Source organism: Nycticebus coucang, chromosome 11 (genome assembly GCF_027406575.1).
Source record: "Nycticebus coucang isolate mNycCou1 chromosome 11, mNycCou1.pri, whole genome shotgun sequence".
Taxonomy (NCBI): Eukaryota; Metazoa; Chordata; class Mammalia; order Primates; family Lorisidae; genus Nycticebus; species Nycticebus coucang.
In genome coordinates, this window is record NC_069790.1 from 76382641 (window position 1) to 76401500 (window position 18860).

The window sequence follows — 18860 nt, forward strand, 5'->3', positions numbered from 1 at the left end:
AAGTCCAAGGACATCAAAACAGTTCACAGGTAAGGCCTTTCTGGTTTGCAGTCTCGCTGCTACTGAACTTACAGTTGTGGGCGGGTTTAGACGGATTGAACACACGCGACCACTTGCCGGCTTTCCACTGTTTTAGTCCTCCTCTTGGGGTCCAGAAGTCTCTCGCTGACTCCCTGTATTTTCATAGGAGTGATGATAGGCAGTTCCCACCAGCCAGAGATGCCTGGAGTCCTATCTCCCCAGACTCACGGTGCCCAGATGCAAGGAAGCTGTTACTCGGCTGCCATCTTGCTCCGCCTCCTCGAGACTTGATTTATTTATCTGGCTGTCTCTGCAGGAGGGCAGCCCTTCTGGTCTCATTTCCTTCTGACACCTTCTCTACTAAGCTTCCTTGTAGGAAACAAAAAAGATATATGTCAAATAAAAGCTTCCTATGGATTCCTCCACACGCCTCAGTTTTCTCATTGTAAAATGGAGGTAATAATAGCACCTACGTCACATGGTTTTAATTATTGTTGTTGCTGTTGTTACTCTTAACTACTATTAATATTTCTACTGCAAGGTCTGTTTTACATAGATACCTACTTTACAACTTTCACTCAGATTTTCTTAAAAAGTTCCTTGAAAATTCCACATTTATGTTTCAATTTCCAGGGTAAAAACTAAGGCAGTAAAAAAATTAGATGCCATATTCTTCTTAGTAAAGTATCTCAAGAATGGAAGAAAAAGTATCCAATGTACTCAGCCCTACTATGAAACTAATTTATGGCTTTCATATGAAAGCTATAACCCAGTTATAACCTAAGAATATGGGGAAGGGGGAGGGGGGAGGGAGGGGGGAGGATGGGCAGAGGGAGGGTGATTTGTGGGATTACACCTGTGGTGCATCTTACAAGGGTACATGTGAAACTTAGTAAGTGTAGAATATAAATGTCTTAAAACAATAACTAAGAAAATGCCAGGAAGGCTATGTTAACCAGTGTGATGAAAATGTGTCAAACTGTTTATAAAACCAGCGTATGGTGCCCCATGATCGCATTAATGTACACAGCTATGATTTAATATTAATAAAAAAAAATTAGATGCCCCACAGAGGGCCCTAGGTCAGTGGGACTCAACCCTGGCTTTACAAACTATTGACCCCACCCGAGAGAAATTAAATTATTTGGTCTAAGACGTAGCCTAGGCTTTTTAATTTTAATTAATTAATTAACTTATTTATTTTTAGCCTGGGCTTTTTAAAAGCTCCCCAGGTGATTCTAGGGAATAATTAAGACTGAGAACTACTGTTTTTGTTTAAACTTAGATTCAGGCCATCTTAGCAAGATGCAGCAAGAAGCCCTACTTTCAGTGTGCGGCTTCTAAAAATGCCAGTGCTTAGCCCACTTACAAAGGAGATCCCCATCCTTCTGATAAAACTTGCAGAATTTTCTTGGGTAGCTGTTGAACCAGGATCTTATCCATGAGAAACCCTGATAAATCTGTTGGTGAGCCCTGATAAGCTAACAAAGTTCAAGCATCATGGATGGATGTCAACTACCAGTTCTTCGCCAAATGTTACATCTACTAAGGAGGCTGTAGCCACTGATGAAATATTTCCCATTTCTAAATTGACAGCTGTCAAAATAGCTCATCATTGATTTCACAGATTAGTCAAAATACTAATTATCAAGTTCCTCCTCCATTACCAAATATTTCACTGACGCAATCATAAATTCCAATTACAATTTGAGTCTTTCTAATAGACACTGCGAACCCCATCTAGAGAAGATTGATCTCAAGGCTATAGGTGCAAAACTTCATGCCCCCTCTACAACTCTCAACCAAGCTCTGTGCAAAAACTAGCCCAAGAGCAGCCTGCCAGGGCTTTGAGAGTTGTTTACTCTGCTCAGAAATTCCTTTTCACACACTGCCTGTAACATAGTCAGATGGAAAGTATTGGGTGATTATGAGGAAATTAACGCACAAAAAAGCAAGGTTGAATTGGCAGCACCACTCCCACTCCTGGAAAAGCACCACCTAGAATCTGTCCTAAGATGCTGGTTTAGCAGCATTGTCTACATGTGCCAATGCAAGCACCTTATGATGCTCAGGACTGAGTTTTCTTAGTAGAAATACTCCTTGATCTTCAGTGGTGTGTGACATCCAGCAGGAGGAATGACTTTATGTTTTGCCACTGGACCCTCCCTCAGAGCTGTGCGGGAGGCTCTCCTTCCCTGCCATGTCTGCCGCTTTCCTCCGGAACCCTCCACCTGGCTCTCTTCTGTCACCCCACCTAAGCCCAACACCTCTCTGTAGTTCCCAGGCCTGACTCCCCCCCCCCCTCTAAAAATGTTCTGCCCATACAAAGAGGCAGCCGTGCAGGTTTTCAACTGAGTATCATTCGTGATTATCTGGATTCTCCATATTGCCTTGCTCATGTAGGTTTACTCCATGCCTTCCTGATCCCACATCTGCAGAGCAGCCCCAGGTGCTATGCAGGAGGGCTGAGGCTATTGCTCTGAGGCTGGCAGAGCCTCATGAGCCTTTCATGATGCATTTGTCCAACTCTTTTGTTTTTTCTGAGCTGTGCTTTATTTTGATTTGCAAATATTAATTTGATTAATTTTGCCCAGCAATCAATCTCTTTTTTCTTTTTTTTTTTTTTTTTTTTTTTTTTGAGACAGAGTCTCAAGCTGTCACCCTGGGTAGAGTGCCATGGCATCACAGCTCACAACAAAACAACCTCAAACTCTTTGAGCTTTAAGCAATTCTCTTGCCTCAGCCTCCCAAGTAGCTGGGACTACAGGTGCCTTACACAACACCTGGCTATTTTTCTGTTGCAGTAGTTATTGTTGTTTTAGTTGGCCCCGGCCAGGTTCAAACCCCCAGCCTTGGTGTACATGGCCAGCACCCTGCCCACTGAGCGATAGGCACCACCCAGCAATTAATCTCTTGTTTAGCTTATTGTTCATCCAATTTATTGTTGTTTTCAAAATTTAAAGTGGGAAAAAATGTCACCAACAAACTCAAAAAAATAAAGTGGAAAATAAAAATGAATTATGAACAAAACTAGAACAAGAATTAGCACTTGAAGCAAGAATGGTAGCCTGGAAACTTTCCTCAACGTTATGGGGACTCAGTAAAGGCAACATGTTAGAAAGCGCCGTGGCTAAGACGTCCCAAAGACAAGGCAAAGGCTCTCATTCCAAAACATTTATTTTTCAGAAATAAATTTTTAGCGTATGTTCAGCGTATTATCTATCTCATGCTAAATGCTGTGAACACAATTGAAAAATTCAATGGGGTATTTATCTGAATGGAGAATAGACAACAAAAACCTCTCCTAATGAGATGAAAGTTATACTATGGGTATCATGGTGTAAATTCTGTATTTAATTAAAAGCCAATAGTTTAAAATCATGTTCTCGCTCTCTCTTCTCTCTCTCTCTCTGTCTTCTTTCCTCCCTCCCCCAACTTCCAGGTAGAGTGCTGTGGTAACCTAGCTCACAGCAACCCCAAACTCTTGGGCTCAAACCATCCTCTTAACTCAGCCTCCTGAGTACCTGGGACTACAGGCACTGGCCATCATGCTTGGCTAGTTTTTCTATTTTTAGTAGAAAGGGGATCTCGTTCTTGCTTAGGCTGGTTTGGAACTCCTGAGCTCGGAAGATCCACCCACCTTGGCCTCCCAGAGTGCTAGGATTACAGGCGTGAGCCCCCATGCCCAGCCTATTTTCTCTTTTATACGGCTCCATTTCTCAAGACTTAAACCAATTCCTTACAAGCATTGGTGGAATGTGTCCAGTGTACAGGTTCAGAGGACCTTCTAATCTGGGTCTTCTCAGCTAATAAAGGGAGAAAATAGACTCTCCTGCTCTTGCCACCTCTTCCAAAATCACATGTTAGTTCTTCTACTCTTCTGCTCCCAACTCTCCCATCAGAAAAGAGAGACCTCGGTGGTTCTCAGTCCAGCAGCCCCCATTGAGAAAACCTTGGACCAGCTTTCAGAGTGAATTAGCTTTGCCTTTCTCACTGCTTCTGCCGAGGCAAAGTCAGGCAGCCCATTTGTGGGCCCAATGGAGGTGTCTCCATTTCTGATTTTAATCTTGACTTTCTCTAAATGGTGAGCAGTTGAGTCCCTGGGGTTTTCCAGGTATAAAATCATATCATCTGCGGCGAGTGATATATGCATTAATGTATACATGATCTATGCGTTTATGATTTAATAAAAAAAAAGAAATTAGGAAACACACAAACAAAAAATAAATTTTAAAAAGATCTATGTTAAATAATTTTTATAAGACTATTATAACCACTGTTTATATTAATAAAATATAAATAATTGAGAAAAAGGTTAGCAGATGATTCACTTAACCAACCTGCACCTCAGTACCACATCTATAAAATAAGATTGTCTTGTGGGGATTGAATGAGAAGGCATGTAGAGTGCCTAAATCAATACTTGGTAAGTACACAGTAAATGCTCATTATTATTAAGAATTTAAGAGCATTTTTATATTTGGAAAAATTTTTCAGTTTTTTTCCATATTATTACAGAATATATAAATCATTTCACATGGAACCATTCACTGGCTGTTTTAATTCTCTTTGGGTTGCAAGGCTCAAAAATCAACTCAGTTCACTGAAGTAGCTTGGATTATTATACGGACACAGATGTTTCATAGAATTTGAGGATAAGAATGCATCCTGAAAAGGGTAGAAACAGGGACTGCTCTCTGCTTCTCATCTCTGCTGTCATCTTATCCTCTGAGCACTGCTTCCTTTCTTTCATGCTAGACCAGCTTTGTTTTCTACACAGAACTAAGTTCTCTGAGCCTAGCAGAACTTAGGTTCCAACAGGTAACAGGCCCAGCCACCAGAAGAAAATAAACGTTTTCTCTCAACTCCAGCAGGTCTCAGATTTTCTCAACTTGAGTCAGGTGCCTGCCCATGTTCCAATCACTTGAGGCCAAGACAGCACTTTACAAAGTGGCTGCCAGGAACCTACCACTGTATATGGGGCAAGAAGACGTTGGTGACTGAAAGAAATGGGAAAAGTTGTTAAGCCACTTGGAAGACGCAGCTAATCTGAAGTTTAAATGATAATGGTTCATGTTATGAGCCAATGGTACTCTTCATATGGTTCATTGTAAGAGAAAAACAATTTTCATCTTAAACAAGTACCACCCATAGGAACTTGAACTTCTCCAACTAAGATATCCATTGTTCCTGAACCACCTTGTAAATTTAGTCCAATCATAATAAATATATTAAGAGCCCTCTCACATATGCATGTGTATGTGTTCCCTCAATCCCTCTCTTTCTCTCCCCCCCCACCTCTAGATTGAATTCGACACAATGACTATGACATTTAAATAGAAAAATAAGAATAGGGAAACTCTGAAAGTGAACAAGGGTAGGGAGCTAGCCCCACTAGATTTTATGACATTACAAAGCTTTGATGAGTAGAATGGTGCGGCACTCTTTATGAATAAACAATCAGACCAACCAAGGTAGAAATTTCAGAACTACACTCCAATACTGATGAGATTTTTGTATATGATCAAGGTAATATTGCAAATCAGTGAAGATGAACTAGTCAATAAATGATGTTAGAACCTCAGCGTGCAATTAGGAAACAAAAACAAAATTTGACTCTTTTGTCATACTCATGTCACACATGACAATAAGTTAATATTCCAAGAACAAAGCCATGAAAATCTGGGAAAAAATATGGGAAAGTTCTTATGTAATACCAGTTCTTATATAATTCTGGCCACATTGTTGGTTTGTTTTTTTTTTTAAGACCTTTTTTAACAAAAGACCTTTTCAACTGTAAATTAAAATCAAGGAACAATAAAATAAAAGATTCATATCCTCAAATATACAAAATGCAAAAAACTAGCAAGAAAACACTATAAGCAGATCAAAAAGCCAAAACTAACTGGGGAAAAATATTTGTAACTTTTATCACAGACAATAGACTAAATTTATCAATTATATAAAGAGCTCCTAGAAATCAATAAAGAAAAAATGAAGGAGAAGAAAAACAGGGAAGGTAGATGAAAAAAATAGGTCACAAAAAAGGAATTTTAAAAATGTCTTTAAGAAGGTGAGAGCAAGATGGCGGCTGAGTAACAGCATCCCTGCAACTGGGCACCATGAGTCTGGGGAGATAAGACTTCAGGCATCTCTGGCTGGTGGGATCTGCCTGTAATCATCCCTTTGAAGATACAGGGAGTCAGTGAGAGACCCCAAGAGGAGGACAAAAAACAGTGGAAAACTGGCAAGTGGTTGCGTGTGTTCGATCCGTCTAATCCTGCCAGCAGCTGTAAGTACAGCAGCAGCAAGACTGCAAACCGGAAAGGCCTTACCTGTGAACTGTTTTGTTGTTTTTGGACTAGGCACTCAGTTGCACTGCCTTGGGGAGAGCTTGAGCAGGAGTGTGGAGAACTTTGGGCGTTGTCTAGGGCCCCAGACTGAGCCGCTGAGCCAGATGGAGCTAATAGTGTTTGGCTGTGGGCTGAAGGAAACCATTGTGAGAGAACTGCCCCAGCAATCTCTGCCCTCAGGGTTGTAGAGCAAGGATCGGGTGTGAGCTGGTAACCTAGTGACTGAGCAGCCTAAAGGCTGGGACTGAGCCTCCTTACAGTCTTAACCCTCAGGGACAGAGTGAGACCGGTTTTGGCACACTGGGTAAGTGGATAGCCACTTCAGCAGTGATCCCAGCGACAAGCACTTTCCTGGGAAAGCTTCTGCTTAGCCAAGTTTAAAAGTTTAAAGTGCCTTTTAAGAGGGCTGAAGAGAGATTTAGGGTGTCCACCCTGTGGGGTTTGTGAAATCAGTGGAGGCCTCCAGTCGTATCAGCATTGTGATTAACATCTCATACCCCAGAAGACCACCTATTGCCCAGACAATATTCAACAAGATATATATACTGCTTTGTTTTTGGTTGTTGTTTTTGGTTGTTGTTGTTTGTTTTTGTTTATTTTGTTGTTTTGTTTTTTAATTTCAACCTTTTCCTACAGATTTTTTCCTTTCTTTTTTTTCCTTTCTTTTCTTTCTCCATTTTTCTAGTTTAAATACAATTTCCTATTGCTGCCTTTTTCAATAATTACAACTTCATTTTTGCTAGTGTTTCTACCACTATTATTTGGTTTTTCACCCAATTTTATCCTGTAAAGTTTTCTGTTTGCTTGTTTTGGTTTGATTTATAGCATTTTTGTGTTTCCTCTCTACTTGGTAGAGGTGGGGTACTGTGTCCAATCAGGTTAGCAAAGAGCTGCTGACTTCAAGGGAACCACCCAACCGGGCACCCCCAGAGCTTGGGGTTTTCAAAGTACCCTACTGTACACCTATATTGCTCTGTCTCCCTCTTTCTGTGCCTCTCTTCTTTTTGTCAATATTCCCTTTTACCCACCCCTTCTCCTTTCTCTATTTTCTTTTCGTTCTTTCTTTCTTTCTTTTATCTCTTCTTGCTCTTCAACCTTCTCATCCTTCTGGTCCCGTACCAAAAGGACTCATCGAAACCTTAGTCCACAGGCACGGGAACTTAAAGACCAAGAGGAAGTGAAAGGAAAATTACGGCAAGGAAACAGATAAAAGAAATCACTTGTGAGGAAGAATCAGCAGAAAACTCCAGGCAACATGAAGAACCAGTCCAGAACAACCCCGCCAAGGGACCATGAGGTAGCTACTGCAGAGGATTCTACCTATAAAGAAATGTTAATGACAGAAAGGGAATTTAGAATACACACGATGAAAACAATGAAGGAAATAATGGAAAGAATGAAGGAAACTGCTAATAAAGTGGAAAATAACCAAAAGGAAATCCAAAAACAGAATCAAATAAGAGATGAACGATATGAAGAATATAGAAAGGATACAGCGGACCTGAAGGAACTGAAGCAGTCAATTAGGGAACTTAAAGATGCAATGGAAAGTATCAGCAACAGGTTAGACCATGCAGAAGAAAGAATTTCAGAGGTAGAGGACAAAGTTCTTGAGATAACTCAGATAGTTAAAGAGGCAGAAAAGAAGAGAGAGAAAAAGCAGAACGTTCACTGTCACAATTATGAGACTTTATGAAACCTTCCAACATACGAGTTATAGGAATCCCAGAAGGGGAAGAAGAATGCCCCAGAAGAATGGAAGCCATACTAGAGAATATTATAAATGAAACTTTCCCAAATATCACCAAAGATTCTGACACACTGCTTTCAGAGGGATATTGGACCCCAGGTCACCTCAACTCTAACCGAGCTTCTCCAAGACACATTGTGATGAACCTGTCCAAAGTCAAGACAAAAGAAAAGATTCTGCAAGCTGCCCGGAGTAAGCGCCAGTTGACCTACAGGGGCAAATCCATCAGAGTGACCGCAGACTTCTCTAATGAAACTTTCCAAGCAAGAAGACAATGGTCATCTACCTTTAATCTACTTAAACAGAAAAATTTCCAGCCCAGAATTCTGTACCCTGCTAAGCTAAGCTTAAAAATTGATGGAGAAATCAAATCATTTACGGATATACAAACATTGAGGAAATTTGCCACAACAAGACCAGCTCTACAGGAAATACTTCAACCTGTTCTACACACTGACAATTACAATGGATCAGCAGCAAAGTAAGAACTCAGAAATTAAAGGACAGAACCTAACTTCCACACTGATGCAAAAGATAAAACTAAGCAATGGACTCTCACAAAATAAGATGAGTAGAATACTACCACACTTATCAATTATCTCAATAAATGTTAATGGCTTGAATTCCCCACTGAAGAGACATAGATTGGCTGACTGGATTAAAAAACACAAGCCATCCATTTGCTGTCTGCAAGAAACACACCTGGCTTCAAAAGATAAATTAAAACTTCGAGTCAAGGGTTGGAAGAGTTATGCTCTAAACGTCTCCAAAAGGATAGAAAAGGACTAAAAATTGCTATTACCTAATCAGTGGGAGGATAGCAAATGGAGAGACACCAATGAGCAGAGTGGGCAGGATGGAGATTTCATCTTAATCTTTTCAGATTTTATTTCTGACTCATGTGAATATATTATAATCCAGTCAAAAATTTCAATAAGTATATATTTTTAGTAAATAACATATTTTGGCCTAATGAGGGCCTTCTGATTTCAAGATTATTCTTTTTTAAACACCAAAGGAGGCAAGAAATACTTCATCATTACCTGCTGTACCCCTTTTAATAAAAAGATTTGTTTTATAAAATTTAGATTCATTCAAAAGCCTGCACTTAAGGACCAGGAAGGCCATGTGTTTCCTTAAGGCTACAGGTTGTGCACCCCTCTTTTAGAAATAAGAAATTAGACTGAGTGACATCTGGCCTTAACACATGAAATATATCACCTAGGGAAAAGAATTAAAAAAAAATACTTGATAAATATTGTCTTCCCTAAATATCTCACAATAATTGTGTTCTTGACAAAAAGAGTATATAGTAATTCTGTGAAGGAAAACATTTATAAACACAGCAAAATGTTTCGAAAGGCACTATGTCATCTAAATCCTCGTGGAAAGTGAAGAAACTTTCCTGACATGTCTCCTTTGGGTTCCTTAAGATAGAATACTGCATAGTAAGGTTCCTTGGAAGCAAGATTTTAATCCTCATCGAACAGCTTCCTCATAGCTCTCTTGACAGTGTGACCTGGTGGGACATGAGGCTTTATGCACAGATAGGCCTGGATTTGACTGGATACCGCCTCTTACTCCAAGTAGCCAGGAGTAAGGTACTCATGTCTCTGAGCCTCATTTCTCTGGTTTCATAAAAAAAGAGGTCATAAAGCTCATGTGAAGCTTAAGTAAATTAGATACAGCAACAACCCCAATGCCAGGGGTATTGTAAGTGAATCCATAAACCAGCCATTGGATTTGCAAATGTGTGTTTTAAAGAATTTCTTCAGTTCCATTTGAGTTGCTAGTTGCTCACCAAGGACTCTTAAGTTTTATTTTCTGTAGCACACACTGTACGCCATTCACATTATTTAAATTATTTTCAAAATCACTGTAAGTGAAGAAAAATAGCACTGTAAGTATGTACAATGAGAAATTGTAATTTGGAGTTTTATTTCTGTAAAACAATACAAGAATTGGCAAACAGAGAGAAAGAAGATCTGAAACCTTTCTGGCCACATTATCTGTTTTCCACTGGGAAAATAGATTCTAAGCTCAACAAGGAAATTGTTTTAACTGGGAAGACTCTTCAAGTTTACTCGTAATGTGTATTGTGCTAAAACAAATTAAATGAGCAGGCACGAATTATAGTTGTCCTAATCAAACATAAACATAATCATAGGGGAATGTGCTATTGAATGTTTATATAACCTAAATCATTAGTCACTAAGTTGATTTTCTACAAGTATAATATACTTAGAGTACAGCAATGAAACTTTCCTTAGCAGCTCACTGCTAAAAGAAACTGTTTCATTTGCTCAGTATTTAGCAAACTTCTATTCAGTACTGGATTCTGTGTGTAAGTACTAGAATATGAAAATGAATAAGCACAGTGCCTGTTCCACCCTCCATACGGCAAGCATTCATGGAACCATGGACATGAGTATCTCAATTCAGTCTATGGAATTCCATAACAGCTGTTATAAATGGACATTGTTTATCCTGGAATCATGCGTCCCATCCCATGCCCAGTGACAGGTCTCAGACATACATAGTATACCTCAGGACAGTGTGGAAATCTCAAGGGCAATGCAAATTAGCTACTGTTTTTTTTTTTCATTTAGTCTAATGAAAGTATACGTCTTCTTATTTTTACTGTTTGCAATATAGTGAAGCATATGAGTTGTTGACCTGAGTTTTTCAAGAAGCAGAAATACCTTTGTCTGCACTCTCTCTAGAAAGTCTCTCCCTCACCCGCCTCCTTTGCTCAGAAAGGCTCATGCCTTTCAGCACCCCAAGTAAAATAATCCGGACTAATGTAGGCCTACATGTTTCCAGCTCAGGGTTGCTCTGGATTTGGAATCTGAATTTGGCTTGAGCTCATGATTCATGCCTGAGGAACGTATTCAATCAAGTCTCCAAGGAAATATAATGAATAGAGCTGGAACTATGCATTGGAGTTTCCGCAGGCATCTAGGAAGAGTCTTGAATAATTTTTCCGTGTGTCTTTCTGTTATTGCATTTATTCTTAGCACACATTTATATGGTTTTACCACAACAAACATTCATTTTTATAGCATACTGTATTAATTAGGAATGCTTCCCACTGTAAGTAGCACACTCAACTAGAATGGCTTAAACAAAGAGAGTTGTATTTTTATCACACAAAAGTCCTGGAATTTTTTCAACTACTCTACAAAGCCAGTACAGAAATCTCCTTGATTCTCTTCTCCTTGCCCTCATAGTCATCAGATGGCTGATGCACTTCCTGCCATATTTTTTATGATCCTTTAGGAAGAAGGAGGAAGAGGAAGGGGCAGTATCTGTATCAGGAAAGCAGAAGTTCCCCAGGAAGACTACAGCAGACCCCTGATGTTGATTCATTGGCCAAAGGGAAAAGAGAGTGGGGAGGGGTCAGCCACCACCAGGGTCAGCTGTGTACCTCTCAAGGGATGCAGTGGAAGGTATTGAAATAAGAGGATAGTTGGCCCTATACACCTGCTAACAAAAATGGATTGACTCGTATAGACAGTAATACCTGACTTACGAGAAAGGCTTCTCATGAGCTGATTGGAGAGTCATTTCTTTTGACTGCTTAGATGGATGCTCTCAGCTGCTTTTCTGCCTAGGTTGGGCCATTTCCATTTCACAGATCAAAATGAGGTAATTATCCCTGAAGGACCTCTTCTGTAGGAAGCCAGTGGCAGAGACACAACTCCTGAAGTGTGTGCTGTTCCAATTCATGGGCTGCTCTGTTCGGGATGGTGATAATAACGCTCCATGTCTTGGGTGCTTGCTCTCTGCCAGCACTGTACTCAGGAGCTTTCTAGATGCTCTCTCTTAGTCCTCCACTCAGCCATGTTTCCTCGATTTTAAGATGAAGCTCTCGGATGATGTGCACCATTAGTATTTTCTTTCTCCAGACTCCTACAAAAAAGAAAAGCTATCATTAAATCAACAAAAGGTCTTTGCATTGATGACATCCCAGAATTAAGAAATTATGGTTTCTTGCAAAGCTTTCTTTACAAAGTTTGTAAAGGTACATTGTGGGACCTCACTCATGGTCACTCAGTGGAGACCACGCATATATGGTTCTAGCCCTGAACCATCTTAACACACTCTTCCTCAAATTAATGTGCTGCTAATGTGGGCCAGGCAGTGAGATGAGTGCTGGTCCCACATAAGCTCATTTAAACCCTCAGGACAGCTGACTGTGTGGTGAGTACTGGTCCTATCAGAAAAACAAAGGTCTAAAAATAAAGGTGCTCGCTCAGATTAAATCCAGGTTATCTGATCGATGGAGAATTGTTACCACGAGGCAGAACTGCTGCTCAGAGTAGCACATAGGAGTATTTACTTCTTCCATGTTCGGTATGTCTTGGCCTTGGGCTCCTTTACAGGTCCCCCCCTCCCCTATTCCTTCACTCCCTGTGTCCACTTGACTGGAGCAACAGATAACTGACAGTGTCGCTGAGCTGCTACCTCCCCCGCTCATGGTCGACGAGTTGAGAGAGGATTTGACTGTTCTGAGGAGCAAATAGGTGAACAGGCAGGATTCACTGTACTCCATGAATCTGAACAGCAGAGAAAGGTGCTGGGGTGGGTGCTGGGCCTGACGAGACACTCTGCAGCCTCAATGAGGCTCTCGGTCTGGAGGGAGCATTTGGAAGTAGAGATGGATAAATTAACAAAATAAGACAAGTCTGTCGAGAAGTGTGGAGGCCCAGGGAAGGACTTTGTTGCGCCGTATCTCTGAGGAAGGGCGGCATGCCCTTTGATCTCAGGCTTCACGGGGCATACAGCTTCAGAGAAATGGCTTATGGAATAACTCCAGGGAAGCCAACTCTGTGTGTAGCCCAGGGGGGTCCAGGTCCCTTAAGCCTCTGGAAGAAAAGCAAGTAATTTTAAACTCACACTGAATTTACTTTGTGTGCTTGATGTAGCATATGTTTATTTCTAAGTATTATCCTACAGACTTGAGCAGCCCCGCCTGGGAGACCCAGGAGCACTGCCCAGAGAAGGTGGCATGAGCCTCTCATCACTCAACAGCAGAAGCCAGAGAAGGGTCTCCTGGTAAAGGGTGGTGTGTGCAAGAGCCCTGAAGAATGAAAGAGAATTTTTAGGGCTCAAGGGATAGAGCCTGACCCATAGTGACCAACATCTGTGCAATTATCAGTTCCTAGAAGTGACCGGATTAGGGAGAAGAGCAGAAGGCCGGTTCAGAGAGGTGGAGGGGCCCATCATGACATTTGATGGATCTGGGACTTTGACAAACTGAATGCAGCGTCCTGTGGGGAGGGCACAAGATTATCAGAGGCATCTCCCTTCAGACACAGGCATAGCTTTGCTTGCGGCCAGGCAGAGGTGTGAGGTAGGGTGGGGGAGCCCTGGCAATAGGAAAAGTGTTTTGAATGCCCTCAATTTAGAGCATGGACTTTCCTGGAGGGGTCCACTGAAGATGCTATCACAGTATCATTGAACCCAGTACCTGATACTCAAAATGAGTGTAGTCAGTAGTTTCCACTGACAGTACCCAGGAGTGTGTTAGAAATGCAGAATCTCTAGCCTCATCTAGGAACTGCTGACTCAAAATCCGCCTTTTTAATACATCTCAAGTAGCTCAGTGAGCCCACTGATGTCTGAGAAGCTCTGCTGTGGTCCACAGGGATGAGGGATCAAACTCAGCAAGGGGCCTATTTTAATCCCCCTCAAGCAGTGGGGCCCCGAGGGAGACTTCTGCACCCAAGGAGACAGCGACAGGGCGCTCATCTGCAGCTGCCCTCATCAGAGCCTAGAGGGAGGCGAGAAGCTGAGATCGGATTCCACATGTTCTGGGGCAATGCAGTGTGGAAGGGGAGATGACAAGGGGCTGCTGAGCACGTGGCTTCTCGAGGTACTGACTAACCAGTCCTCCAGCACCTGTCTCTAGCAGCCTCAGGAGATGCTGGAAAACCCACAGCATGGGGTAAGGAGCAGAGGCTTCTGCAGACAACTCCAAGATAAAAGGGTGATGGTAGAAATCATTGTTCAGCCCTGGTTCCACCTGCTTAGTGACAGTCCCTTCTAGTGAGAATTAGCTAATTAAATGAGGTCCAGCCGACAAGGCTGACAATAACGGTGCCTCAGCAGCATTAAGTTATTCCAGTCAGATCAGTAAATCCTTGCTGAAAGCCTGTTTTCATAAGGACCTGAGTGTTCCTGGAGTCTGTAACCTTCAGAAAGCTTGTTCATCCTGAAGAAGTGAGCACTATAATGCTCCAAACTGCTGGCTACCCTTTGCGTTTGTCAAAAACCACATTCTGGTGGGTAGACGGCTCACAGTGTAATACTGTCCTAGGCACTGTAGGGAGAAAGAAGGAAATGTCAAGAGAAAGGGACAGTTTGTAAAGGCCAAGCGGACAACCACTTAAGGTGATTGGAAATTTCTACGGAGCATCACAATGGAACTTGAAAAATGAATGATTCATGTTGTCAAAGGGAGTTTGGTTTAAAAAAAAAATCAGACTCATCAGTGACTTGCCTCAGTAAAAGTCTGTCTTCATTTCAAAGGACCTTTAAGAATCTAAGTAACCGTTCTTATGTGACAGCAGGGTCACCTGAGAGTGTAGCAGAGGGTGAGGAAGCTGCTGCCGTAAGAATCAGTCGGACTGCATAACACCGCAGGGGGTACAGAACAGGAGGATTTCAGCCAAGCCATGGAGGAGAGCTTATCAGATCTTAGAATGAGTAGGAAGCAGTCTGCAGTTTAACGAAGCACACCCAGGAGCACTCTCCCTGGGGGTGCTGTTCTCTTCCCTGACCCCCCAAATCCAAACCTCCTCAAGCTCTAACACTGGTAGACATTTGAACAAAGCCTTGATTGTCTGGGCTGTGTATTGCCAGTATTCTGAAATAAAGGTTTTAAACCCTAGGACAGCTGGCTGGAATGCATTGTGAGCAGTGTGAACCCAAGGTGCTGGAAGGATTAACAGTCCCTGGGGAAACACGTTTGCGTGCAGCCCTGAGCCCTGGGGCTTTGGCATCTGCTCCCTGCTGCCTCTGGTCCTGGCTGTGGATCAAGCGCTCACCCTGGCACATCCCTGCGGCACTGCGGTTGTGAAGGGAAGGGGACAGGCTGCCTCCCTTTACGTTTCCTGCAGGCAGGACAGAGTCAGAAATAAGATATCCAACATCATTATTTTTTCAAAAAAATATACAAAAGAAGTAAAAGTGACTTGGGCAGGGTATACTCACTTCTGTCCCCACGCATGTGTGACAGCGATACACTTCTGGCTCCACCTTCTATGCCTGCAGCATCCACCACTGCTCTGGTCTTGCCTGAGAAGCACCTCAGAAGGTAGGCTCTGGCATCAGCCTCTGCCTGTCATTAGTAACTCTCTGAGCCTCAGTTGACCGATTTATAAGGAGGTGATCATTACAGACTCACATGGGTAGGGTGTCTAGCACAGTTTTCTGATCCATAATAGATGCTCAATAAATGTTAGTTACCTTGTTTGTGGCTGCTATATGATCCGGAGGTTTTTGTGATAAGATGTGGGAGAGGAGGAGAGCGGCACCTATTTTCCAAGCTTGGCAACTGAGTTAATGGAGATAAGGGAAATATAAAAGAAGGGAGAAGGTTTGGGCCCAAGACTTCTGGTTTGGCACATGGCAAGTTTGAGAGATGTCGTGAGACACCTGCAAAGTTGAATTGATAACCTGGGGCAGTAGGAGTCTTGATTGAAGCCCTTGAGGAGGGTGTGTAATATGTGGAGAAAGGGCCCAGGGAAAGCTCCTGGGAGCATCAACATCGAAGAGCAGACTGGAGAAAAGTGGCTCGAATAAGTCAGAGAAGTACAAGCAGTACTAGCTGACTACAGTGTCATTGACACGTTTTTACTTATTTTACTGATAACAGTACATATTTTGAGGGTGCACGTGATATTTTGAGACCTGTATGTCATCATCAAATTGTGGTAATTGAGGTGTTCATCACCTGGAACCTTCGTCTATTTAGGGGAGTGTCAGAGAAGAGCTTTCCGTAGGACGTCTGCAAAGGCCTGGGAACATTGGCACTGCAAAGAGACCACTGGAGGTCAGGGGGGCTTTTCTGGCCCTCACACCCTGATTGCTGGGGCTTGGAATGTAGGGAAGAGCTTGGAGGCGGAGAGCGAGGGCCACTGGGAGAAGGGGCTGAAGCTGCAAGATTTGTGTCAGAGAGAAACAAAGTTGGACCTGAGCTAAAGGCAGACAAGTTGGATTTCTCCCAATAACTACTACAGCAGGGAAGAGTGTCCAGGGGAAACTGAGCTCAGTTTCAATCTGTGCGGAGGTGACTGGGCATTTTAAATGGAGAATGAGGAAGAGTTAGCTGGGCCTCAAGCAGAGTCAGGGAAGGGAGGGGGGTGGTCAATGTGACGGGCCATCTGAGTTTGTTAGCTGGTGCGCTTTGGAGTTAGGTTCCTACCCTCTCACAGAGGCTGGGTGACAGAGCCCTGTCTTCAGGGCTTGGCTAGGACAAATCGTAAATTTGTGGACAGCCTTGAGTTTTTCCAGATGCAAACTGAGGGGCTGGGTTGTCCCTGGGATATGGCCATGAGTTATTAGAAACCATGCTGGGGTCTGTTCAACTCTTAGCACTGACTGCTCTAAGTCTGCAGTCCTCCTAGGCCAAGGGTGAAGCCTCCTGGAGAAGAGGGCTCAGAGGAGCCTGGGTTTGCTCAAGGAGAGTGTCTTGTCAGAGCAGCCAGGCTCATGAAAATGTAAAGATATTTTTAAGCTGAGTGGAAGGATCCGGAGGGGAGAAAGATGAAACAAGAAACTGAGGTCAGGGTAGAAAGCACCAGTGATCAGTGCTGTCAGGGCCGGCAGAGGCAATGTTCAAACCACAGTTCACAAATGGTTCTGTAAAAGGCCAGATAGTAAATGTTTTAGGCTTTACAGGCTATAAATGGTCTCCATTACATATTTTTTTCTTCTTTTTTTTTTTAACCCTTTAAAAAAAGGTAGAAATCATTCTTGGTTTGTTGGCCTTCTCAAAACAGGCTGTGGGCTGGATTGAGCAGCCACCACTTGCAAACCCCCGCCCTAAGCCCTGGTTTGATCCCCCTTTTGTGTGGAGGTCACCCTTTTATCCCTCAGATTTGCACAGAATGCTTTGACATTCCACCTGCCCATGGGGACTTTCTCAGAACATTCACTTGCAAAAGTTCATTCCCTCCTCCCAGCCAAGGAAAAGAAATTACAGCCTCATCTACTAGATGCAGAACTAATTTGTTGCTTGGCATCCCCCCAATCCACAGGCCCAATTCATCTGTCAAGCAGCTTGCCAGCAGCCTCATGCAGAGGCAGGTGATGGTGCTTCCCTGGAGACAGCACTTTTTTGCCCACTGTTTAAGCTTAATTGGGAGCAACTTCCTGCGTGATAATGCTCACATTATAAATATCTTAGGATGGCACCTAAGGTCTGCCCATTCACTCTGTGCCAAGAAATTCCTGACTTGCTTCCAAAGAGAAATCACAAGTAGGCAGTTCCAGGTCCCCTCGGATTGCAACTCTACATGCGATTTTATTAATAGGTTTCTTAGTCACTTGCATTATCCAAGAACACAAACAGGAAAGCAGATGTGATATCTGGCCATGACATCATGCTGATACTTCTGCCCTGTATCATCAGAAGAAAACTCGGGGACTGACCATAGAAATTTGCTTCTTTCAGATGATGATAATGGCTGAAAATTTTGTTAGTTTGTTTTAAATATTCAGACATAGTTCCAGGATAGAGGGATGTAGGTGGGCTGCCATAAATAAATGACTTCCTGAATTCAGTGCTCTCTGAAGTGTCTCTCAAAGATAAGCAGCACATTATAGTGACAATGTTCCAATTTGAGAATCAGAGTTGGATTTGCACCCCAGACTCACATAGCTGTGTGACCTTGGACAAGGTACCTAACTTTACTAAAGCACAAACTTCTCATCGATAAGATGAGGGAAATTGTACCTCCTCTACAGGAATATCATGAAGATTAGACATACTCCATGTAAGCTTCTGAGAGAGCCATGTGGCACTCAGAAAGCATTCAGTAAATGATTATAGGAATAATAATACTTATATAGTCATAGTCTCACTTAAGAAACTGTACAAAGAAACCAGGTGCCATATATGTCCAATCATTTGGATATTTATCTGCCTGAAAATGAAGAGCTGAGTGATGTGATTTATTTTTCAAAGTCTCTTTCAGTTCTAATTCTATGAACTCCAGATCCCTCATCACAAGCTGCTTTACTCCACCAGCCCCTCCCTACACCGCAGGTTATGTATCTATACCATGTACAAAAGACCTTTTCACACACACAGGCACATGTGTGCACACTCACATGCTTACTCCCTCACACCAAGTACAAATGTTCTGTCTCCGAGCATTCGCACCTGACCTGTTCCCTAACTTGGGAGCAACCTATGGCCGCTTCCATCCCTGCCTCCTTCCCTTCTCCTTCAGCTGGGCCAGGAAGCCTGCCCTGAGTAGTGAGGACAACCCTTGTTCCACTCACTCCACCTGCCCACATTAATGCAGTTCTCCAAAGCCAGGTGGAGCAAAGCACAGTTCCTGTGTTCTCTCTTGCAATTTTTCCCACTTGTGTGTCTTTTATTGTTTCACTCCCCAGGCTTGTTCTGTCTCTAGGTTGTTTGTTCCTTGATCCAGGGCTCTGTCTACACATTGTTTTCTCTCTCTTTCCACTCAGTGCATGCATCCTGGCACCCTGTGAATGTT

The 18860-nt window shown here is 42.6% G+C and overlaps 1 protein-coding gene across 4 annotated transcripts in view; it reads left to right on the forward strand.

The window, feature by feature from the left end:
- LHFPL3 (LHFPL tetraspan subfamily member 3) overlaps nucleotides 1-18860 on the forward strand; it is a 612036-nt gene that overhangs the window by 301872 nt on the left and 291304 nt on the right. The window lies entirely within an intron of this gene.